This window comes from Drosophila guanche, unplaced genomic scaffold, assembly GCF_900245975.1.
Source record: "Drosophila guanche unplaced genomic scaffold, DGUA_6, whole genome shotgun sequence".
In the NCBI taxonomy this organism is placed as follows: domain Eukaryota; kingdom Metazoa; phylum Arthropoda; class Insecta; order Diptera; family Drosophilidae; genus Drosophila; species Drosophila guanche.
Window position 1 is genome coordinate 123,641 of NW_022995776.1, and position 25,106 is coordinate 148,746.

General features: G+C 40.6%; 1 protein-coding gene across 2 annotated transcripts in view; it reads left to right on the forward strand.

Annotated features, from left to right (window-relative positions):
• LOC117591349 overlaps positions 1 to 25,106 on the forward strand; it is a 113,736-nt gene that overhangs the window by 60,379 nt on the left and 28,251 nt on the right. The window contains exon 3 of one of the 2 annotated variants that reach the window (XM_034284576.1): positions 18,885 to 18,957. The exons of the other annotated variant lie outside the window; for it this stretch is intronic. The gene's annotated coding sequence lies outside the window, so the exon portion shown is untranslated. The remainder of the gene's footprint in view (positions 1 to 18,884; positions 18,958 to 25,106) is intronic. 2 annotated transcript variants of the gene reach the window in all.

The window sequence follows — 25,106 nt, forward strand, 5'->3', positions numbered from 1 at the left end:
GATTCTTTGGCAAATATTGAGCGTAGTAGCTGGCATTATTTTTGTGCTTTTAACTCTTTCAAATGAAATTGAATATACGACAGGCTCTGTTGGAATGATCTGAAGTGTTGAATAGGCATAATTCATGTATTCATTTACGTGGCTCACCTTAGGCACGGCTTTTCCTTTGATTGTAGAACGTTTCGTGTCGTGTCGCCTCTCTCACACACTCATCTCAAGGATTCGCCAAGCCCATCCCATCCGACTCCAGCTCTGGGTCCGGCAGTCTGCCACAACATGTCCGAAAATGTGTTCGAGCGAGAAACTAGTCGCAGCATATTCCTCCTAGCAAACAACCAACCCAACCAACCGGATTCGGGTAGGTCCTCCTCCTCCTGCGTGCGTGTTTCACATCCCTGCTGTTATTGCTGACTTGAGGAGTAAAAGGGGATAATTTTATTTGTGGTGGAAAGTGGATGCATGTAACTCACATAAGGAAATCTATTCGACACCATAGGTTAGGTTAGGTTAAGTCGGTAGCTGTGGGGAGAGAACCAGAGACTATAAATGCTAGAGCCACCAAATGTTTCACCCACATCACACTATCACTAGTGTATTTAACAAATTAGCACTGCCTCCTTCCGCCCCATTAAAAGCGAAAATCTGCTGCATCCACAACTTCGAAGATGGGTGAAACTAAAAATGTATTTCGTAGGAGTTAAATTGGATCGTTCTGAGCTTAAAAAGGTCTTGTTGGCGGAAGCAGTGATGTACATAGATGTAGAAAAACTGTAAAATGTGAAATTCGAAAAAACCTCAAAGATCCAGATGTGTACGACTATAAAAGTTGTGACGCTTACGAAAAGTTTAAAAAACGTTCCTACTCGTTTTTGTTGCTATTTTGTGTTCCCCCCTCTCCAAACTGCTCGGTGTGCCCAATTTTTTTGTCAGCAGAAAAGCAAAATAAGACTTAGAAGAGTGATGGCTGGAAAGGATAGGAGTAGGGCAGGGGAGGAATTTGAGACCGTGTCATTAAAATGTTTGCAAATGTAATTTCGAGTGGATTCGTCCTTGCCGTCCCGCTTTTTATACCCTGTACTCGAAGAGTAAATAGGGTGTATTGCATTTGTGCACAAATTGGATGTGTGTAACGCAGAGAAGGAAACGTTTCCGACCCCACAAAGTATATATATTCTTGATCAGCATAAATAGATGAGTCGATATAGCAATGTCTGTCTGACAGTCCGTCTGTCCGTCCGTCCGTCTTGTTAAGCGCCTGGATCTCAGAGACGGTAAAAGCTAAGGCCACCCAATTTTGCATCCAGACGTCTGTATGCTTACACTGTTACAAGTGTATTTCAAAAATGCGTTGGTTTCCACAATTTTGAAGATAAAAGAAACCGAAAAACGACATTCCGTATGGAAGGACCATATATATCAGATCAAAAAATCCGATTGGATCATTATTATAGCCAGAATGAAGAAATTTGAAGAAAATTAAGAATAATTTTCAGTGGCTAAACCCACCCCGTCCCGCAGCTTATATTTGTTTTTTGCGCATTCTCTCATTCACACTCTGCTTCGTGTAGTGTTTGGCTGTAGGGCGAGCGTAAAGGGCGTGTTGTCGTGAGAAGTGATGTAGATGACATATGTAGAAAAAATGTAAAATGTTCAAAAAAAATTACTTAGGTGCAGATTTCTACTGAGTACCGGGTATAAAATATGTGATGCGTAAGAAGCGTCTCACACGTACCTTCTCGGTGTTATTGTTTTCCTTGATTGGTTTTCATTCCACGTCCTCATCATCCCATCGACATCGTGGTCTCTATACTATAGAGACTCCTTTGGCTGCTCTTCAGCGTACTACCTGTCGCCTGCAATAGCAGACGAGCGATAGGCCCACGAAATGTGGATATGTATGTATATCTTTTATAGGTTTTCGGGCCATTTACATTTTTAATGCCAACAGCGTCGAAGCAAGATAGGCCCAGACAGGAAGCGCCGCCATCAACAATCCAATATAAATATGTATGAATGTACATATGTACATACACATTGTATGTACATATGTTTTCAAAATAAGACAAGTTGTCGCAGTTGGCATAATATTGTACATAAAACCAGCCACGAATACTTAAACACCGAATGTCGTAATAAAATGTTTACATTAAATTTCGCTCCTGCTGATGGTTTTTTTGCTGCTGCACTTCGTGTCTTGTCTCCTCCTCTGAGCATGATATTTATTGCATGTCAATCTTTTATTGCTACATAAAGAAAGAGGACACCTGCCCCTGCCTCTGCCCCTGCCATTGCCCTAGGGCCAACAGCCCACCTGATCCGAACCACCAGGAAATTTATTGGGAGAGATTCAATTCGGATGAAATTACCAATTAGCAGTTCCCCTGAATACCTGACATCTATGGCGCAAAAGGTCACTCCATGTCCAGTACAACCAGGAAATACAAGAGAGAATACATACAGCAAGCACACATATTATTTGTACACCGTCATAACCCAAGTTTGAACCGCTATAACTTGGCGTACGGTCCACGTAAACAGAAACAGTTTCGCGGAGTGTGCGGCCTCTGCCTTTGCCGCGTCTCTGCCTCTGCCCCCGCAGCTTATATTGTTTTTTCTCACATTCTCTCATTCACACTCTGCTTCTGCAGTGTGCGGCCTCTGCCTCTGCCGCGACTCTGCACGTGTTGGCGTGACTAGTGTTGTTGATGTAGATGACAGATGAAGATAACATTTTAAATTTTAAAAGGTAAAGATGTTGCACTGAGTACTGGATATATTAGTTGTGACGCGTAAAAAGCGTCTCACACGTCCTTTCTCGTTTATATTAATTTGTTGTGGTTTTTAACTATTGTGAAATACTTGCACTCAGCACTACTATTTCAACTAGAAAGGAAGGGTGACACGCTAATGATCCAATCCCAATCCCATCTTTTATCTTCAAAATTGTGGCTGTGGGAGATTAGCGCCATTTGCGTGGGCGTGGCTCATATTTGAAATACGCTGGTTTCAGTGTGAGAGTACAGCTGTCTGGCTCTTTCGACTCGGTTATTGATGCTGCTCAAGAATATATATACCTTAAGGGGTCGGAAACTTTTCCTTCTTTAGCATTTTTCCATAAGATTTTGATGACATTCAGATCCAGGGACTGATTTAAACATGGAAAACCGCCGATCTTTTCAGATGAAACCCAATTTCAGGCGAGCTTTCTTGAGTATTTCTGATCATTATCTTGTTGAAAGATCCTTTTTAAAGGTGTTTTTCAACTGGAATATGAATGTAATGTATGAAAAAGTAGGCAAGCCCACATCATTTTGTAAAATACTCCTAGGAGGCTAGGAAGTACCACTTAATATGGACTGGAGCCCATAAGGATCAGCCCAAATTGTTCAATACCGTTTTTTCAAGATTTTGAACACTTATCTGTTCAATGAACAATGAAATAACGTTGTTTTTTCTTACCATATGATACAACTTTACACTCATCAGTCAAAAGTATTGTTTTGTCACTGCGACACAGCTCCGCCACATGCGTTCTTGCAAACTTTTGCTGTGTACCCCTATACTCTCAGAGCCCTCTCTCTTTCTGGGACTTCTTGCAATTTAATTATGCCTAGTCAGTCGTATAAAAACTGTCAAGACATTAACAGAGCGATATAAAATTGTTTTCATAATTTTTGAGGATATTGAAGACCTTAACCTTGCCTTCGACAATCTAAGACCAACCTCTAAAAGATACGTTTTTCGCATAAAAGGTCAATTTTTAGAGTTCTTCTTCTAGTTAAAATAGTTAATTACAATTTTAAGAGTACAATCAACTTAGTTTTCAATTCTATTATACCTCCTGACTTCAGTTTTTAATACAAATCTTAGGTTTCCTACGCCCAAAAAACAAAAGTACCGCCATGTCCAAACTTTTCTTTCATCAAATTATTCACCATATAAATTAAGCTTACTGATGGTGTTCTTTTTGAATTGATTTGATTTGTTTTTAATTTTTTTTTAAATACTTGCACCCATCACTACTATTTCATTGAACGGCAGATTTCTTGGGTACTCTACTAAAATCATGAAAAACAGTAATAAGATTTCATCGGGTTTATAATGCTTACTTTATGCTTTAATTCGAAAGATTGGAAGGGTCTCAAAAATAGTTGTGAAAGTGATGGGGGTGCGGCACAACTATTTCATTGAACACAACTCTTGTATGTATGTATTGTAGGAGGCTCTTGGCGAATCAATAAATAGGCACACACTCGCATTCTCATTCAATTGTTCTTTATTTTATTATCTCTTTTTGCATACCACTGGTCTGCATGATGATTACAATCCCCGTCTCTTTCTTCCCGCAGTCCCGTTTCCCCGTCCCCCCTCGATAGTCCTTAGTGATTTACTTAACCTATTGGTATCTCCACTCAATGTATCGTTGTCGTGGACGATACCAACGCGCGCTTATTCAAAGATATAATGCTTAAAACAAATAACCTGCTACAGTATGTACATACATTTGTCGTCTATGTTAGTCACTAGCTATGTAATATTTCTGTTCACCATTAGGAGGCATCGAGACATCTTCATCTTCTCATAAATATTTATAGCCGATGCGGTGCAATAAATACGCGAAATTATCTGTCAATTATGAAGTGAGTCGGTGACCTCAACCACAGGACCGTAGGTACTATATAATATTGCGGAAAGCGGACAACAGACAGCGGGATATCATGGAGAATGACGTCACGCGATGACATGAACTTGGACCATGCACATATGTAATTGCCATTTTATTGGGTCTAGTGCATGCGCTGTGAGCCATCCCATCCCCTGGATGGAGTGCAGGAGTATGGCAGGAAGACTTCTCCAGCCTGTAAATTGCTGTCAGTTAGGTAGTAAAGTAATAAATAACGCAGGCAGTCTCCGAAGGGAGCATTTCTGGCACTACCTCCACATTGTCACTTCAAGAATCAATCAGAGAAGAAAATGATAAGCGGAGGAAGAGCCTAGGGGCCAGGGCTGAGGAACCAGCTTCCCGATCCCTAGTCGGAGCTTGGAGCCAGCTCCCATCCCAGTTTCCTAGCCACGTGTCTGGGCAGACCTTTATTGACATCTTCACGTGTCCTCCAGGACATGAAAAGCACGGGCCTGGGAGGTGTCAAGGGTGGCTCATTATTATGGGAGGCAGCATTTTCATTGCATTTCTACAGGTGAGCAATGATAGATAGATGGGGTGACGTATATTGACTAGGATAAGATTTCGTTTTAGTAAAGCTACTTGCAATGCGCAGGCGCAACAGCTGCCGATTACACCTTGCTGCCTCGTAAATTTTTCAGAAGAATGCTTCCAACTGAAGGTGGATATGCTCAAACTCGGACCCGTACTGCTGACGGTATGTAGGCTGGCATGAGAGAAGCCGGCGATAGCCCCAAATGGACTTTTATTTGAAACCGATGTCACCGTTTTCCCTCCGATTGGGACAGCTGGGTGGGAAAGTTGACCTAATAGAGGTCCAGCTCCAGGGCGGAGGTCCGGGTTCGGTTGCAAGACCGCAAAGCCACCACAAAAAATTAAAATGCTAATGGTCATGTTAGCTGGCTCTAGAAATCTCGACTATATCTGCTATTTGTGGCCTCAGAGAAACCCTTCTGGCCCTAAACCACCAGCCACAGCCAAAGCACTTGCACCTGCCTCTGCCTATTTCCCTGTCCTTGCCACCGGAGAGCTTATTACATATGAAAAAATATTTTTACTCTGGCAGGAAAGGCCTGGGACGGATCCGCTGCTAAATGGGGTTTTGCTAAGCGTCGTGCAAGCTGGAATTTGTACAAACGAGAGGGAGATAGCGACCAGCCGCTGCAGAACAAGGGCCAGCACGAGCTCCAAGCCGAGGGGTCCGATTTGACACAAGACACAAGAATCGAATTTATTTATTTATTTTAATTAACCATTATCTGTTAATTATTTAATAGGAATAAAAATAAATTTAATATAAGTACAAGAGAGAAAGGAAAGATACAATTTAAAAATTTTCGTAAATTTTAAATACAATTTTTTCAAGGGATATTTCGGGGGATATGAAATTGTACAAGTAATTATAATTATTCCATAAAACCCGGAAAGGTTCATGCTGGAAGTACTTAGATCTACATATGGGTAATCGGATGGGGCGGAAAGTACGGGTTGGTCTGGAGGAAACTGAAAAATCGATTCGTCCCAAAAGAGTTTGGGAGTCCACAATCCCGAGAATGAGCTTATGCATGAATACCACCCCATTATAAATTCTGCGATGGTGTAAATAGGGTAGGCTCAGTAGTTTTAGCCTAGATAGTAATGGTAGAAAGAGTCTGTCAGAGTCCCAGTTTAGATTTCTTAGGGGCAATACTAAAAATTGGCTTAAACGGATTCACCAAAACTGTGTTGCTCCTTGTATTGTGGACTCCACACACAAGAACAATACTCCAAAATCGGGCGTACCCACGAGACGTAGTGTTTTAGTTATATACGGATCGTCAAACTCTTTTGACCAACGCTTAATAAGGGCAAGGACATCCTTTGCTTTGTTAACCTTTGAAGCAATATGGCTATTAAAACTTAGCTTGTGATCAAAAAAGACTCCTAAGTCATTTGATGTGGAGATTCCATCCAGAACAGGGTGTCCTAGAGAATAGGAGACAAAATGTTGTGCACGGCGGTGAAAGGTCATAAGTTTGCACTTAAAATGATTCAAGAACAGTTTGTTGTTCAAACATCAAATGCTTAATTCATCAAAGTCATGTTGCAGGCGAGTACGCAAGTACCAGTCGTAAAAGAAACGAGAAGGGTCGTGTGAGACGCTTCTTACGCGTCACAACTTTTATACCCGGCTATCAGTACTACAGTACCTTAGCAGTTTTATGTCAAATTTTAAAATATATAAGTTGCGGGACGGGGTGGGTTTAGCCACTGCAAATTAATTTCTTCATTGTGGCCATAATAATTATCCAATCGTATACCAATTTGGTGATCTGATAGATATGGTCATTCCCTACGGAATGGCGTTTTTAGTTTTCTTTTATCTTTAAAATTGTAGATTTGGGAGGTTTTCGCTCTTAAAGTCTCTGAGTACTAGGCGCTCATAAGGACGGACAAACGGGCGGACGGACGGACAGACAGACATGGCTCAATCGACTCGGCTATTGATGCTGATCAAGAATATATATACTTTATGGGGTCGTGCACTTTGTGCACAAATACATTATACCCCCCGGTATACCGGGTATAAAAACCATGTTGCGGCGGGGATATAAAACTAGAACATGCGTGTTGCAGATGACGAGTAACAAGGTGCTCGAGCAACTTCGGAATGGCAGATAGTTTAGATTCGACGGTAGATTTAGATTCAACGGTAGTTTTCGATATTTGATCTGGACCCTTTCCTGTGAAGAGAAATAAGGTAGGACTCCTTCCAGCTTTATTAAATCAGAAGGTCAAAGGAGGATATAGGGCTTGGGCTCAATATTTTAAAATACAGCTCGGAACTTTATCTGGACCCGCCGAGAAACAGATGTCAATTGATGAGAACCCTTCGAAGACCGTACTTTCTTCAAGAAGGGAAGAAACACGTTATTAACATGAGGTAGATGGTATGGATAAGGGGTGGAGGAGTCATAAGTATCCAAGGAGTACGTCGATTGAAATAAGGTGGCAAATAAATTTGCTATACCTTGAGCTAAAGTTTCTGTTTTATCCTGTAACTGAAGGGAAGAATGGAACGCGTAAGACTTACGTTTTGAGTTGACGAACGAAAATAATTGTTTGAGATCATTACGGAAATTTGTACCACATTGGGAAATATATAGGTTATATAATTTCGAAGAATACTGAGCAAAGACAGACAAAGAACCAGTTATCTGGTCATTTTGTAGAGCCGGGATTTTTATTTTTTAGGTAAGACAGATACTAGGAAAACCAGGGAGGTTGAGAGGAAACATATACGGTGACTTCAGAGACGTATGTAAATACCGAGGGCAGAGTATAATGTTTCGTAAAACAAATTGATAGTAGGCTCTATTTGATGAGGACTGAAGAAAATCCCAATCAACTGGCGAGAGATGTAGACAGAAATCAATAAAATTAGATTAAAGATTAAAATGTTGTAGGTTAAATGATTTTAGTAATAGAGAACTCGAAAAATGCAGATAAATTAGGATGATGCGGATCTTCAGGAAAAGATATCGGATTGCCTCTTACAACCGTTGCACGAGAAGCGTCGCTGACAAAGATGAGATCTAAGAGACTATTTGTATTGTTTCTGACAGATTTAATTTGGGTAAGCCATACGTAAGTTACCCTCTCGACGAAATCAAGTTGACTTCCAGCAAACAACTCATAGAGTGGTCAAATCGACTTAGAACTGGCTGCCTAATAAGTATAGGGGATTGGCTCCCAGTGCCTTCGGCTCTTGGTGAGAGAGTCTTCGGCTGAGAGAGTTTGGCGTTGGCTCTCTTGAGCATTGAACGCAAAGCGACTCTCGCAAAAACAAAGTTTTGTTTTTCCTTTCAAGTCTGATTCGTAATTGTATCAATGCGTGTTGGCGTTGCAAATATTTCCATTAGCGTACACTGCACTATGGGGCATTTGACCACTTTTTGTGGCATTAATGTGGGGGTTTATGTGTATTGTTTATAAGTAAAGGTTTATAAGTGATTAAGTATGGTATAACGGTACAAGAATTAGATATCTGCGTCGTTCGTCGTCTGGTCTCGCACACAACCTTTTACGTCGGAGGTTGGATAGAAACTCCCCCTCGGCGCTCTCTCGCCGATCGGTTGTCCGCTCTCGCTCTCATCTCGCTCTCCTTCGTCTTCTCTTTGCGTTTGCTCTCTTGTTTGGAATTCGCAGTGACGCGAATTCGCCCTTGCTCGTTTTGGTGTTTTGTCTAGGGACTGACTATGTCCTGACTATGCACTCGCCTCGAATGCATCGTCGGTATCGTCGTCATTGCTCGTGGACCATGGCTTCAGGTACTCCGCACACGAAGAGGAGTGCTTTGGACCATCGGAATTGCCAACTTTTTTGACGTCGTAAGCATTGTTATGCTTCACCTTAATGATCTGGTAAGGACCCAAAAACTTTGGCTTAAGTTTGAGCCCGCTTCCAAACTGAGTCCTCTTTATAGCAACTAGGTCGCCAACGTCGTAATGTCTGGGTGGTTTACGTCGCAAGTTATACGTCTTCTTGTAGAGCCGAACGTCTAAGTCTTAAACTCAAAAGCGAAATCGGGCATCGAGTAACGCCAGCAGAAGTTTACGTTACTACCTGAGGAAGACCTAGTTTGAGACTTCGACGAGGTCATCTTTGGTGCGCATCTTGATACCCATCATAAGCTCGAAAGGAGTTGTATCGATGCTTCTGGTGTACGTCGAGTTTATTGCTCGCTGTACTCGATCTACGTGCTTAAACCATTTGGATGGATCGTCTACACTGAGCTTGGCTAGCACGGAGATGATCACTGAGTTGAGCCTTTCCACCTGCCCGTTTACCCGTGGCAGTCCGGTAGTCGTCTTCACCAGTTTAATTTTTTCGTCTTCGCAGTACTGTAGGAAAGCTTGTGCGGTAAACGCCGAGCCTCTATCTGAAATGATACAAACAGGGTTGCCAAACGTCACGCTTTGGCTGCGTAACTTTAATATGACCTCGTTAGATGTAGTAGACTTTGTAGGGTATAACCAGCAAAACTTCGTGAAAGCGTCGATAACAACAAGTATGTGTTTGTAGCTCTTGCTGGTTGACTCCAGTGGACCCAAAAATCGATGTGATAGGTCGGCAGCGGCTCGTCATATTTTTGCAGGGGGTTCAAAAGACCTTCTTGTTTACCACGCTTGCGATTTACTAATATGCAAGGTATGCAACAATCGATGTACTTCTTGATTTTGTCGTCTATTAAACCATACATTATGAGGAACGTCTAATTGAGAAAGCAGAAGAACTATCGTTTCACAGGAGATAGCACTCGGAACGGCTACTATCAAAACTGCATATCCTTTGGAATCACCATCAGTTCCACATCTTTGACTAATTTATAGAGGATTCCTGACTTTATAAAGTAGTCTTCGTATGGTTGGCTGTCGTCGTTGATAAGTTTCATGATCGTCTTCAAGTGTTCGTCTCGTTTTTGCGCCTGTTCTATGCCAACTAAAATGCTTCCGTCGTTTATGGACATAAAGGGATATCGTGAAAGTGCGTCTACATGGCGCATTCGGGATCCTGCGCGATGCTCGACTTCGTAGTTGTACTCCTGCAAAAGCATTATCCATCTTGCCACCCTTGTACACAGATTCTGCTTCTATAGTGTTTTGGTGAACGCGTTGCAGTCCGTTATAATCTTAAATGGAATACCCAAAAGATAAACTCGAAACTTCGTCAATGCTCGTGTATTTTCGTTGTGCATCTGTCGTCTTCTTACTCATGTAATACACTGGATGTAAGTGCCCATCGTCTGGTGATTTTTGCATAAGCACGGCTCCAAATCCATCTATAGATGCATCCGTATCTGTCTCGTACTGCTGATTGTAAATGGCAAGCACTGGGATTGATGTCAAACATTTCTTCAACACTCCAATAGCGTTCTCTTCGTCTGGGCCAATTACAAACTTAGCATTGTTCTTCGTTAGGTCAGTCAATGGTTTGGCTATCACCGCGTAATTGTAGATAAACTTTCTAAAGTATCCTGCAAGACCCAAACAACTCTGAAGCTGTTTCAGGGTCTGCGGCGTCTTGAAATTCGAAACGGCTTCAATCTTCAATGGTGTCGGATATAGTTTCTTGTTCTCGATAATATGGCCAAGAAACTGGATTCGTGTTTGTAAAAAATGACACTTTTTAAAATTCAGCTCTAGCCCATATTCTTCGCACGTCTTGAGAACTTCTTTCAGGTTTGCTAGGGCTTCTAGCTCGTCTTTGGCTGGGATAATTACGTCGTCAACATATGGTAGTGCTATACCTTTTCTAGTCAGTGATCGAAATATTGCGCCAATATGTCTTTGGAATACTCCTGGGGAATTCGACAAACCAAATGGGACCTTGCGAAACTGGTATTGTCCGCTTTGCGTCACAAATGAGGTGTACTTCCTACTCTCTTCGGCCACAGGAACATGGAAAAACCCATTTTTCAAGTCAATCGTACTGAATACTACAGCGTCCTGCAAACGATCTAGCTGGTCATCTATCAACGGCAATGGGAAATGATCTTTTTCGATGACTTTATTGATGCGTCTGAAGTCAATACATAGACGTTGCTTGCCGTCATTCTTTTTNCGTCTGGGCCAATTACAAACTTAGCATTGTTCTTCGTTAGGTCAGTCAATGGTTTGGCTATCACCGCGTAATTGTAGATAAACTTTCTAAAGTATCCTGCAAGACCCAAAAAACTCTGAAGCTGTTTCAGGGTCTGCGGCGTCTTGAACTTCGAAACGGCTTCAATCTTCAATGGTGTCGGATATAGTTTCTTGTTCTCGATAATATGGCCAAGAAACTGGATTCGTGTTTGTAAAAAATGACACTTTTTAAAATTCAGCTCTAGCCCATATTCTTCGCACGTCTTGAGAACTTCTTTCAGGTTTGCTAGGGCTTCTAGCTCGTCTTTGGCTGGGATAATTACGTCGTCAACATATGGTAGTGCTATACCTTTTCTAGTCAGTGATCGAAATATTGCGCCAATATGTCTTTGGAATACTCCTGGGGAATTCGACAAACCAAATGGGACCTTGCGAAACTGGTATTGTCCGCTTTGCGTCACAAATGAGGTGTACTTCCTACTCTCTTCGGCCACAGGAACATGGAAAACCCCATTTTTCAAGTCAATCGTACTGAATACTACAGCGTCCTGCAAACGATCTAGCTGGTCATCTATCAACGGCAATGGGAAATGATCTTTTTCGATGACTTTATTGATGCGTCTGAAGTCAATACATAGACGTTGCTTGCCGTCATTCTTTTTTACTAGTACAACCGGACTCGTGAACTCGGATTCTGATTCTTCAATTACCTCATTCTGCAGCCATTCATCAACCTGGTCTTCTATGATACGTGTTTCAGTCATAGCAAACCGCCGCGGCCGCGAGAAAATTGGCGTTTCGTCTTTAAGAATTATTTTCATTTCAATGTTTGTTGTTTTTGATTTTTCCGGTTTATACGTCGTTACTATCTCGCGAACTTCTTTTCGTGTAATCTCGTTTATCGCTTCGTTTATGTTCAGTTCAGAATTGTCCACCGCTACGTCGATTTTCATTATGGACGATTCGTCATACGCACCTTCGTTATTTTCATTTGGCATTTTATTAACTTTTACTCCATGGCGATTAAATGATACTTCTGCGTGCAAACAAAGCTCTTCCCCGATTATCAACTTAATATTCATGAACTTAGCAGCAACAACATAAAATGTCAAAACATATTCTTCGTCGTCAATACGTATACTAGGTTCTACTTGACCAGTCGGCTTGATATTGTCAGCCTTGCTTTCACTTCCGAAACCGACCAAGCGCACTCTGCAGTTCTTTAATTTTGGCATACACAGTTCGTCGTAAAAGTCTTCGCGCAAAATATTGAATTTACTGCCAGTGTCAAATAGTGCCATACATTTCATATTTTTAATCGAAACTTCTTTGGATGTCAATTCCGCTCTATTCAAAATTACACGCAAGTTTTGTTTTTCTTCGTTTGCCTTCTCACTTTTCTCCTTGCAATTCTTTGAAATGTGCCCAAACTGATTGCACTTGAAGCACTTTTTTCCCTTCTCTTTGCTCGAGCAACTGCTAGACACATGACCCTTCTCTCCGCAGTTGTAAGACACGACGTCTTTTTTGCCAGTCTGGGTATAATTTTGTCCAACCGACATCTTCTTATCTCTTCCCGTCTTCTCACTCTTTTTTATTTTCTCGTTTATTTTCTCATTATCTTTTAATTTGTCCTTAAAATCAGACATCTTTTTCGCACCATATAAAATAGATTTATTTAATGCCATCTCGTCGACACCGTCAATCACGTATTGTATAAGTGCGTCGTCTTCGACATTTCCTCTTGCAGCAATATCTCTCATGCGATAAAAATATTCCAGAACATTCTCTTTCGGTCGTCGTTTACTCTCGTTGAGTTGCATGTGTATCTGTTTGCTATTTACCTTCGACTGAAACTCATTCAACAGCGCAAACTTCAATGTTTCCCATGAGTTCAAATGTTTTTCGCTTAAAACAAATAATTTGGCAATGCCTTTCAAAGACTTCTTCGCAAAAATAAGTTTCTGTAAATTAGTCCAACGCATGAACTCAGCCTGCTCTTCAAACTCTGCTATCCATTCTTCGACAGCTATCTGGTCAGAGCCGTCAAACATTCGGATAGACTCCTCAATATCGCGAAAACTTATAGCAAATCGGGGTGCGACCTGCTCATCGTAGTTTTCCCTTTGTACGTTGCTTCGGCGTCTATTTTCTTGTCGTCTTGTGTGCATGTTTCTATAGTTGTCTCCCTCACACGTGCGTATCTCGCAAACACTGCGAAACACGTCGTTCTCTTGATCTTCGTTTTCGTCTTCATCGTTTGCGTCTTCATCATTCTCTTCATCATTGTCGTCGTCTTCGTCGTTTTCGTCGTCGTTGTTGTTGCTTGTCAACAGCTTGCCTTTCATCAGATTGCGAAATATGTGTAGCATCATATTTTCTGCATTGTGATTTATACTCAATATCACACATACTGAAACAAGATCACGGTCCGTCAGCTCCGCTTGTATGTATGTGCGCTTCGCTAAAAATCTGGCGTCGTTTTCGTCGTATTCGAATCNACATTCTCTTTCGGTCGTCGTTTACTCTCGTTGAGTTGCATGTGTATCTGTTTGCTATTTACCTTCGACTGAAACTCATTCAACAGCGCAAACTTCAATGTTTCCCATGAGTTCAAATGTTTTTCGCTTAAAACAAATAATTTGGCAATGCCTTTCAAAGACTTCTTCGCAAAAATAAGTTTCTGTAAATTAGTCCAACGCATGAACTCAGCCTGCTCTTCAAACTCTGCTATCCATTCTTCGACAGCTATCTGGTCAGAGCCGTCAAACATTCGGATAGACTCCTCAATATCGCGAAAACTTATAGCAAATCGGGGTGCGACCTGCTCATCGTAGTTTTCCCTTTGTACGTTGCTTCGGCGTCTATTTTCTTGTCGTCTTGTGTGCATGTTTCTATAGTTGTCTCCCTCACACGTGCGTATCTCGCAAACACTGCGAAACACGTCGTTCTCTTGATCTTCGTTTTCGTCTTCATCGTTTGCGTCTTCATCATTCTCTTCATCATTGTCGTCGTCTTCGTCGTTTTCGTCGTCGTTGTTGTTGCTTGTCAACAGCTTGCCTTTCATCAGATTGCGAAATATGTGTAGCATCATATTTTCTGCATTGTGATTTATACTCAATATCACACATACTGAAACAAGATCACGGTCCGTCAGCTCCGCTTGTATGTATGTGCGCTTCGCTAAAAATCTGGCGTCGTTTTCGTCGTATTCGAATCCCTAAATTCGCGCAGCCGGCCTCGGTTACATCTGTCTCCTTCTCTCTCATACACAAATTTGTGTAATGCACAAATGCTGGATTTCGTTGCTCCTCGTAGGCTTTTCGGAATTAACTCGTTTAAACACGTCATTTTGCTGAGATAAAAAAAAAATCGTCTATTTAGATTACTCACGAAAAAATTTGAACAATTATAGGCGCAGCAAAAGTCTTTATTGCAAAGAACGTGGGCCGTCGTCGTCGTACAGTTACTTATAGTTTTTCACTTATTCTTCACACGATGTTCCTTCACACACGTACGAGCCTCAAAAAATGTGGGGCCTTCTTTAAATCTTACTTCAATCCACGGGACGAGCCTCCAAAAATGTGGGGGTTTATGTTTATTGTTTATAAGTAAAGGTTAATAAGTGATTAAGGATGGTATAACGGTACAAGAATTAGATATCTGCTTCGTTCGTCGTCTGGTCTCGCACACAACCTTTTACGTCGGAGGTTGGATAGAAACTCCCCCTCGGCGCTCTCTCGCCGATCGGTTGTCCGCTCTCGCTCTCATCTCGCTCTCCTTCGTCTTCTCTTTGCGTTTGCTCTCTTGTTTGGAATTCGCAGTGACGCGAATTCGCCCTTGCTCGTTTTGGTGTTTTGTCTAGGGATCGCAATTGGCAAAACCCAGCCCACATTAATTAATAACTTCCAAACGAAAAAAATATTTTGTTATTTAGTTTTTTGATATGAATCTATAATAGTGAAAGGAAGGTTTGCTGAAAAATTAGGCGTGCCACCGTACGTTTACTTCAGGGTAAAATCGAATTTTTAATTTATTTTTAAATGGAATCAAACAAAAAATGATGGGAATATGTAATGCAATGCCATATTTTACTTAAAAAGTTGAGTTGTTGAATGTGGGACACAATAGCACTGCACGGCAGTGCAGAGATACTGGAAATGTTTCAACGTTATTTTAATTGTACAATTGAGCACGAATTTAGCCAATCTGCACAGCTTTTTTCGATTTGTTTCAAGTTTTCCGTTAAAATGGTAAATTGACAAACTGTAAATAAAAGTTCTTCGAAGGGTCTATAAATAACCCTTATCGTTCTCAAAGCTAGTGACACGTATTAACACTTAAATGCAATGCAAATCGGAATCTTCTGCAATTTTCTTCTTTACTCAGTTTAAGTATACTATAGTATAGTATACTATTTGGTTAGCGGTTTAACATTGCAAACAACTCCGAAAATCCAAACTTAAGGTTATGTTACGAAAACTAAAATATCTGCGAAGACGCAGAAAAGCGCAAGAAAAAATTACATAAATTGGATTAAAAATTTAATACTCTACAATATCTATGCAGTTTAATGCTTCCGGCGGGAACCGAACACGTTGTAAGTCTATTCAAAGACAAATTTTTCTCACAAATATGGACTTGTTAAGAAACTAGCCATTAAACATATTATGAGGTAATTTTTTTAATTTCAAACTCACAAACACCTTTTTAATACCTGCCTGAATCGGGAACATTGTAAAAAATTAACTTATATTGGTAATTTAGCAATTATTGCACTTTAAACTTCATGAACAAAATCAGTTTTCTGATAACTTTCTATCGTTCGTAGCAAACAGCTGACTTTAACAGCTGTTATCTTAAAAGTGGTGCGCACTGTTAATTTTTATGGTACGTAACATTACGGACTGATGTTATTCCAATGTATATCTGATAAAAAAATATTACTTATTTTACTTTTGACAAATGAGTTTCGGCCAGGAAAAGTGGTCAAATGCCCCGTGGTGCACTATGTGAATACACATAGAGATACACACACGAGACTACGAAACCAACTTGAAAAGGAAAAACAAAAAAGTTATTTTTCGGCACAGCTGCCATGTCTCCACTTATAACTCGATGTTTATTCACACAGTGTACGCTAAATACTCTAATGGAAAATATTTGCAAACGCCAAGTCAATTGCTGTTATTCATTTGTATTTGTTGTATACATATTTATAAACGGTTATAAACACGTTTGTCCCTTTTGTGCTAAATGTATTTGAGAAATATATGAGCATAGAAAGGATACACAAAATCAATGTTTTATTTATTGGGGCAAGCTGCTTCATAGTCTCAAGTTTGAAGGAAGGGTCTGTAAGCTCAGAAGCAACACAAAAATGCCAAACGTCCCAAGCGCTAAAAATGCAAACGCATATGAAGTCGAGAATAGATACACGCATTGCCATCATGTACCATCATCTGTCACCGCACACATGACATTACGAATCAGACTTGAAAAGGAAAAACAAAACTTTGTTTTTGCGAGTTGCTTTGCGTTAAATGCTCAAGAGAGCTACATGCAAAACTCTCTCTTAGCCGAAGGCACTGGGAGCCAATCCCCTATACTGATTATGCATCCAGTTTTTAGTCGATTTGCAGCCCCTATGTGTTGTTTGCTTAGTGGTTGTAAAAACAGCAAAAAACTGCTGCGGGAGTACAAGACAAAAATAAGAGTAAAAAGAGTATTCAGTCAGTATATACATACATATGCACATACATACATTCATATGTATGTAGGTATGTAACCTAATAACCTTTTCACACTGGCGACCATCCACCATTTTTTTTTAATGACCCGTAATAGCCTTTTCGGACGTTCCTTGTTTGCACGTTCCCATGCTATATTTACTCGATTATTTTCAATTACAACCATAAATAACACTACTCGACTCGATTTTGCCGCTTCGATTCAGACTAGATTTTTCAGAAATATATGGGGCTTAGAAATGGTTTGATGATAATTTGTATTTTTATTTGTGGGGAAAAGTGGATGTATGTAATGCACAATAAGGAAATGTTTCCGACCATATATAGTATCTATATTCTTAATCAGCACCAATAGCCGAGTCGATATAGCCATGTCTGTCTGTCTGTGCGTATGTCCGTCTTGTTTGTCGGCTAGTTCTCAGAGACTATAAGAGCGAGAACCCCCGGCTCTAGGGGAGGTGCTAAAAGAGCGTGTTGGCCTGAGAACGGATGAAGATGTAAATGACAGATGCAGAACAAATTAAAAATGTAAAATGGTATATTAAAAAAAAAAACCACCGAGGTACAGATGTACCACCGAGTACCGGGTAAAAAAGTTGTGACGCGTAAGAAGCGTATCACACGCCCCTCACACGTAAGTTTTTTGTTATCGTCAAAATTGCGGCAACAGCAGATTTTTACCCCTTGCGTGACAGAAGGGGGCGGTGGTAATTATACCCGGTACTCGAAGAGTAAATAGGGTATATTGTATTTGTGGGGAATAACGCACCGAAGGAAACGTTTCCGACCCCATAAAGTCTATATATTCTTGATCAGCATCGATAGACGAGTTGATAGAGCCATGTCTGTCTGTCCGTCTGTCCGTCTTGTTTGTCGGCTAGTTCTCAGAGACTATAAGAGCTAGAGCCACAAAATTTTGGCTCCAGACTGGTGTATGCTCACACTGAAACCAGTGTATTTAAAAAATTAGCCCCGCCCCCGCAAAAAGGGCGAAAACCTCCCAGATCTACAATTTTGAAGATAAAAGAAATCTAAACGCCATTCTGTAGGGAATGACCATATCTATCAGATCACCAAATTGGGATCCGAATGGATCATTATTATAGCCACAATGAAGAAATTAATTTGCAGTGTCTAAGTGTTGTTTGTTTTTTGCACATTCTCTCATTCACACTCTGCTTCTGCAGTGTGCGGCCTCTGCCTCTGCCGCGTCTCTGCCTCTGCCGGGACTCTGCAGTGTGTGGCTCTAGGAAAGGGGGGCGATCTAAAGGAGGGTGTTGGCGTGAAAAGTGTTGAAGATGTAGATGACAGATGAAGAAAACATGTAAATGTAAAAAAATTGAAAAAAAAAACCGCTACCGTACAGATGTAGTACTGAGTGCCTGGTATAAAAGTTGTGACGCGTAAGAAGCGTCTCACACGTCCCTTCTCGTTTTTTTTCAGTTCGACTGCACCTACACAATATCAAAGAAACAAATATTTATTTATTTACATATTGCATGCACATTCATATGTACATACATTTGTACATATTAACATAACTTCAACGTATAGTGAGGTAGGTGCGCAGAAATTTTCAGAAGAAGGACAAAAAAGTTTAAGTATGTATAACTGCATATATTTGTCGCCAGTTTTTAATTTATTTATATAATTATTTTCGTTTAGATCACGCTTTTCAACATATTTTCAGGTAACAAATCAAAGCCAGGGTTGCACAGTTCTTTAACAGTTACATTAAAAATTATTATGAAATAATATTCAAACTGATCTGATGGCAGTTTTCAAATAGTTTATTTATTATTTATATGTCGTTTTTATTTTTTCCAGATACCAAACAAGAGATTGAAGCATCATGGCCAAAAAAATGGATATGCACAAAGATAATTTATACATGCTAACGGTATTGTTTCATTTACATTTAAATGCTATGCCTATATGATTTTATTTTATCTAATGCTAGCTGACCCGGTGAACTTCGCACCGCCTAACAGTCAATGAATGATTTCATCGTTGGTATTGGATGTTTGGATACCAAAAACCGCAATGTCGCTCCCTTTCGTGACATATTTGCAAATGTATTTAATTGACTTGACCGAATTGCAATCACTTGGCATGCGCTTGGCAGTCTTGAACAGCCTGACCAATACATGATGTTCATGAAGGATTTGCTGTAGATCTTGGAGAATTGCTCTCTTCGTAGCTGTGTTGATCCCTTGACGCCTGTCAAGTTGTTTTCCATATTGCCCATATTGCAAGAATTTATGCTGTGCATCTTCTATAGGTTGCAATGATCCAATGCGGTGGTAATAGGATTTTCATTTAAGCTTTTTGTGGTAAACATTGATCATGGAACACATTCTTTGTTTTTTGGTCAGGTGTAAGAACAAATAAAGCGGATGGTTTGCCGACACGTGAGCCACGTACAATTGACCATGAGAAAAACATTCATTTTCTAGATTGAGGCCACAAATATTCAAGGATTGGCCCTGTGATTGGTTGATCGTCTTGGCGAAGGCAAGACGAATCGGGAATTGAATTCGTTTAAACTCAAAGGGCATATCCGTTGGGATCATCGGAATCCTTGGAATAAGAACTTCCTCATCTTTAAATTTTCCTTTAAGTATCGACGCGTGAATCACATTGCTCATCAGTTTTCTTATCACCAAACGCGTTCCATTGCACAGTTTTAGTTGGTTTAAATTTCTAAGCATAATGACTACCGAGCCAACTTTAAGTTTTAAATTGTGCGGTGGTAAACCAGGCACATCCAAGGAGTTGAAAAATTCAGTTGGATAATTAGTAGCTTCTTCTTCGTTTGTTACACAGTCGATAGATTTGAATGAATATAGGGTACCTACGATTTGATTTTGAATTATAAGATTGAGGTCATCTACATCTTTATTTTTAGCGGCCAAAATTGCTCGCTCACTTAACCATTTAGTATTTTTGTGGTTAGCAATGATATCCAGGAATACGTTGTTGATAAGCTCGTCTTTTGATGATACGAAATTGCAAAAATTTGGAGGAAATGAAATCAAACCGCTCGATTTGTCAACAGGAACACGGCCATTACCGATAGTCAGCAATTGCTTCGAGAAATCATCAGCAGATAGATCGTTCAACAATGCAACTCTCATATTTACAGACAGTTGAAGTTTCTTTACATATCGCCACAGATTTGATGCTTTGAGGCAAGCGTTTATTTCGTCTGCAGCAGTAGATCTTGGAATGACTGGTAGTGTTTGTCGGAAATCGCCAGGTAATAAAATCATTGCACCACCAAAACATCTCGATTCATTGCGCAGATCTTTTAATGTTCGGTCTAGTGCTTCCAATGCGCGTTTGTGCGCCATTGTGCATTCGTCCCATATGATGATTTTTGATGCTACTAAAACTTTGGCCATTGCGGAGTTTTTCGAAATGTTACATGTCGGTTGTTCACTAGTTTGAAGGTTTAATGGCAATTTTAACGCTGAGTGAGCCGTACGGCATCCGTCTAACAATGTGGCCGCTATTCCAGAAGAAGTAATTGCTACCGCAATTTCGGATCTCGCACGTACAGTGGCCAAAACCAATGACATGAGGAATGTCTTCCCAGTTCCACCGGGGGCATCCAAAAAAAATAAGCCGCCATTTCCATCATAAATTGCATCAGTGTATCATAGACTTCCCTCTGCTTAAGATTCAACAGAGGTACATTCGTTTGAACTGATTGGATTAGTTCATGTGGATCATATTCATGTTCACGTTCCAATTCTCTATTAAATGCGTCATTCATTCCGCGATCTGGCGCTGGCATTCCTAACCTAACTAACAAACTGCCGCACATGAGGTAACACATATTTTCGATCAAGAACAAAGTCTGGTTATGGATCTCCTCATTCACCTCAAGATCGTAATTTCTTGAGCTGACGCGAATTCGATGTAAAATATCTTCGGACATGTTATCTTTGTATTTGTTCCACAGGTCAAGTGGGTTCGATTCATCGTTGATATTGGATGTATCAAATAAATAAAACAAATATTAAATATGATTAAACAAATACAAATGAACAACAAATGAACAAATGAACTTTTTAGACAAATTTCTGAACACACACATGATATGATGTCTTCAGAAAAAAATAAAGTTTTGGCTTTAAGGCCGCAACAAACAGGCCATAAGTTGTTTTTAAGATGTATTCTGCTACTCAAGAAGGAAAAAATCCAACAAATCAAAAACCATGGCAATCGGTCCAGCCGTTCTCGAGTTGTAAATGCTTTACAAAATGCGACTTTCTTTTATATATATTATAGATATAGATTAAAAAGAACGCATTTCAAAATGTAAATTTTTTTGTATATGAACATACATACATACATATGTATGTATGGATGTGGGTTCTTTTAGCCTTCTTTAAGAGCTCTGTTCTATGCATGCTCATGGAACGGTTCTTAATACGTGCCACGGATGTGCTATGCAAAGATTCCTTCGGAACACAAAAAAAAACCGGCTCCTTAATTGAATGTGCCGAGCCCTGCCTTAAACTAAAACCAGAGCTGAACATTATCCGTATACATACATGTGTACATGAGCACCGAGAGTTTGTTAATGTGGAAGGCAGGGGTAATTAATTAAGAGTGTGAAAAGATGGAGGAACTACATTTCTGCTGGCCTATGGTACTCAAGAAGTAACCAAAAGTGAACGTGAAGAGTGGGCCTAATCAAGAAGTGTAACAAAGGTAGCTGGATATCCATCTTAAAAGATTTGGCGGAAACCCTTAAAGATCTTAAGCTTGTCCAAAAAGGGAGTGGCTTACAGAATCGAATGCACTATTGAAATCAGTGCAAATAACATCCGCCTTCAAGTTACCTTGGAAGCCTTTAATGACAAAGGTGGTGAACTCTAAAAGATTATTGGTTGTTGATATGAATCTGTGCTAGGCTATAGATATAAGTGATTTGCAGAGATGTTGCAAGTGCGAAGTTAACATTTCCTCAAACATTTTAGTAAGAGCGACTTGCTACCTTTCTTATGGAGAGGAGGATGGGTGGGTAGAGTGAATAGTTTAAGCAAGGGTCCGCACAGAGACTCGGCACAGAACCTGAGTACACAGCCGGGAACTCCGTAAGGACCCGGGGAAAATACCGGGTTAACCAATGGAAGATCATGGAGTATTGAGCTTTCATTTAACAAAGGGTAGAAAATGCAGTTCGACCTTGGTAAACTATATGGATACACATGACCTGAGTAGCTTTCCTGGGAATAGGTGGTTGAAAAAATGGTGCAAAAAGATCGGCGATTGCCTGATCATTGTTTGCCGACATATTCAAAAATGATGACGAGGATGTATGTGCGGACGTTCTTACTGTTTACTGCTTACTGTTTACAAAGCTGTAAATCTGTTTAGGGTCCTGTGAAAAACGTATCCTGCATCGAAGGAGGTAGAAATTTGACATAGCTCTTAAGTAACTAGAAAGAGGAGAAGGAGAATCAACTTCTTGAGATTTTTTAAATAGACTTGATTTTAGGATCTTTAGACTGGATAACTCTTTGGTGAACCGAGGAGGCTTTCCAGATCTATTCGGACACGAGAGTGAGACACACGAGTCAAACATTGTGACAAGTACATTTTAATAAATGTTTGTGCCTTCAATAACGTCCGTGCACAAGTACAGAGCGGACCAATCAAAATCATAATTAAATTATTGAGCTTCGTAAACTCGGCTTTACGGAAGCAGTGGGCGCGTCCAGATAGCCTACCCGCCCGATCCGATAGAGTAGGTCCAATATCTACCGACACTTCGAAAGTAGGATTATGGCAATCTTCAGATATAGTGAGCGGAAGTGCTCGTGTTAACAACGCCACGGTTAGATCCGAGACAAAGCACAGATCAAGAAATCGACCCAGGGAATTGAAGCACATGGTCTCGAAGTGAGTCGGCGAACAGCTCATTTTGAAGAAGCTATCCTCTTTGGCATACGAGATTTTAATCTTTTCCACCCTTAAGCCGTCGGATTTTGTTTTGCTTGGTATGAAAACAGTTAAGTCATTTGATGTTAGTCAGGGGCAATCCGGGAGACAACGAGAAGGAACGTGTGAGACGCTTCTTAAGCGTCACAACTTTGATACCCGGTACTCAGTAGGATGTCTGTGCCTTAGCGGTTTTTTAAAAATGTTTTTCTTCATCTGTCATCTACATCGACAACACTTCTCACACCAACACGCTTCTTTAGCTCGCCCCCCTTCCCTAGAGCATCACACTGCAGACTCACGGCAGAGGCGCGGCATAGGCAGAGGTCGCACACTGCAGAAGCAGAGTGTGAATGAGAGAATGAGAAAAAAAAACAAGAGCTTATGGACGAGGTTGGTTTAGCCACTGCAAATTAATTTCTTCATTCTGGCTATAATAATGATCCTATCTGATCCCAGTTCAAAGATCTGATAGATATGATCATTCCCTAGGGAATGATTTAGATTTAAATTTCTTCAAAATTGTAGCTTTGGGAGGTTTTCGCGGTTTTGCAGGGGCGGAAGGGGGCGGTGATCATTTTTGAAATATACTTTTAACAGTGTGAGCATACAGAAGTCTGGATGCAACATTTTGTGGCTCTAGCTTTTATGGTCTCTGAGCACTAGGCGCTCATCAGGACGGAAAGACAGACAGACCTAACGTTACATACATCCGTTATTCCCCACAAATACAATATACCCTATTTACTCTTCGAGTACCGGGTCTAAAAAACGTAGGGTTGCATAAGTTTGTATATACATACATATTTATTACATACATACATAAACACATATGCATATATAATGCTGACTCAGTAAAAGTTGTTACGTGTAAGAAGCGTCTCACCCATTTATCCTTGTTATACCCGGTACTCGAAGAGTAAATAGGGTATATTTTATTTGTGGCGAATAACGGTTGTATGTAACGCACAGAAGGAAACGTTTCCGACCCCATAAAGTATATATATTCTTGATCATCATCAATACCCGAGTCGATTGAGCCATGTCTGTCTGTCCGTCCGTCCGTCCGTCTGTCATTTTTGTTTGTCGGCTAGTTCTCAGAGACTATAGGAGCTAGAGCCACCAAATTTTGGCTCCGGACTGCTGTATGCTGACACTGAAACCAGTGTATTTAAAAAATTAGCCCCGCCCCTTCCGCGCCCGCAAACGGGCGAAAACCTCCAAAACCTATAGTTTTGAAGATAAAAGAAAACTAAAAACGCCATTCGGTATGGAATGGCCGTATCTACAAGATCACCACACGGGAATCCGATTGGATCATTATTATGGGCACAATGAAGAAATTAATTTGCAGTGGCTAAACCCACCCCGTCCTGCAGCTTATATATGTTTTTTTCACATTCTCTCATTCACACTCTGCTTCGAGCAGACACGTCTCTGCCTCTGCCGCGGCTCTGCCCTGACTCTGCAGTGTGTGGCTCTAGGAGAGGGTAGCGAGCAAAAGGAGCGTGCAAAAGGAGCGAAAGTTGGCGTGAGTAGTGTTGTTGATGTAGACTACAGATGAGGAAAAAATGTAAATCTTGACAAATAACCGCTAAGGTGCAGATGTAGTACTGAGTGCCGAGTATAAAAGTTGTGACGCTTAAGAAGCGTCTCACACGTCCCTTCTCGTTTTTTTTTTGTCTCTTTAGTTTTTTCATTCGCTTGTGTTGCCTTTATTTTCGTGTTCGGTACACTCTTTTGCGTGAAAATTAATTACATTGATGGCGCAGTGTCCCCGTCCACCGTCCTCCCCGTTCACCTCCATTGAAAATGGAGCAGCCGATGTGGGTTTCCAATGCCTGTGCGACGATTATTTCAAAAAAACCCACAGCCATCAGAATAATTATGTACAGATATATGTATGTATATGTCAGCCCCATTTAAATTCGTATGTCATTTCTGTAATTGCAGGTATGTAAATATGTATGTGTATAAATATGTGCATTCATTTTTTTGGTGCATGCTGGATCCCGCTAAAGCGATGTAACGAGGTGTTGGTGAGACCGCTATAACACCAGAACATCCTACACTATGCTAAAATCAGGTCCTTTG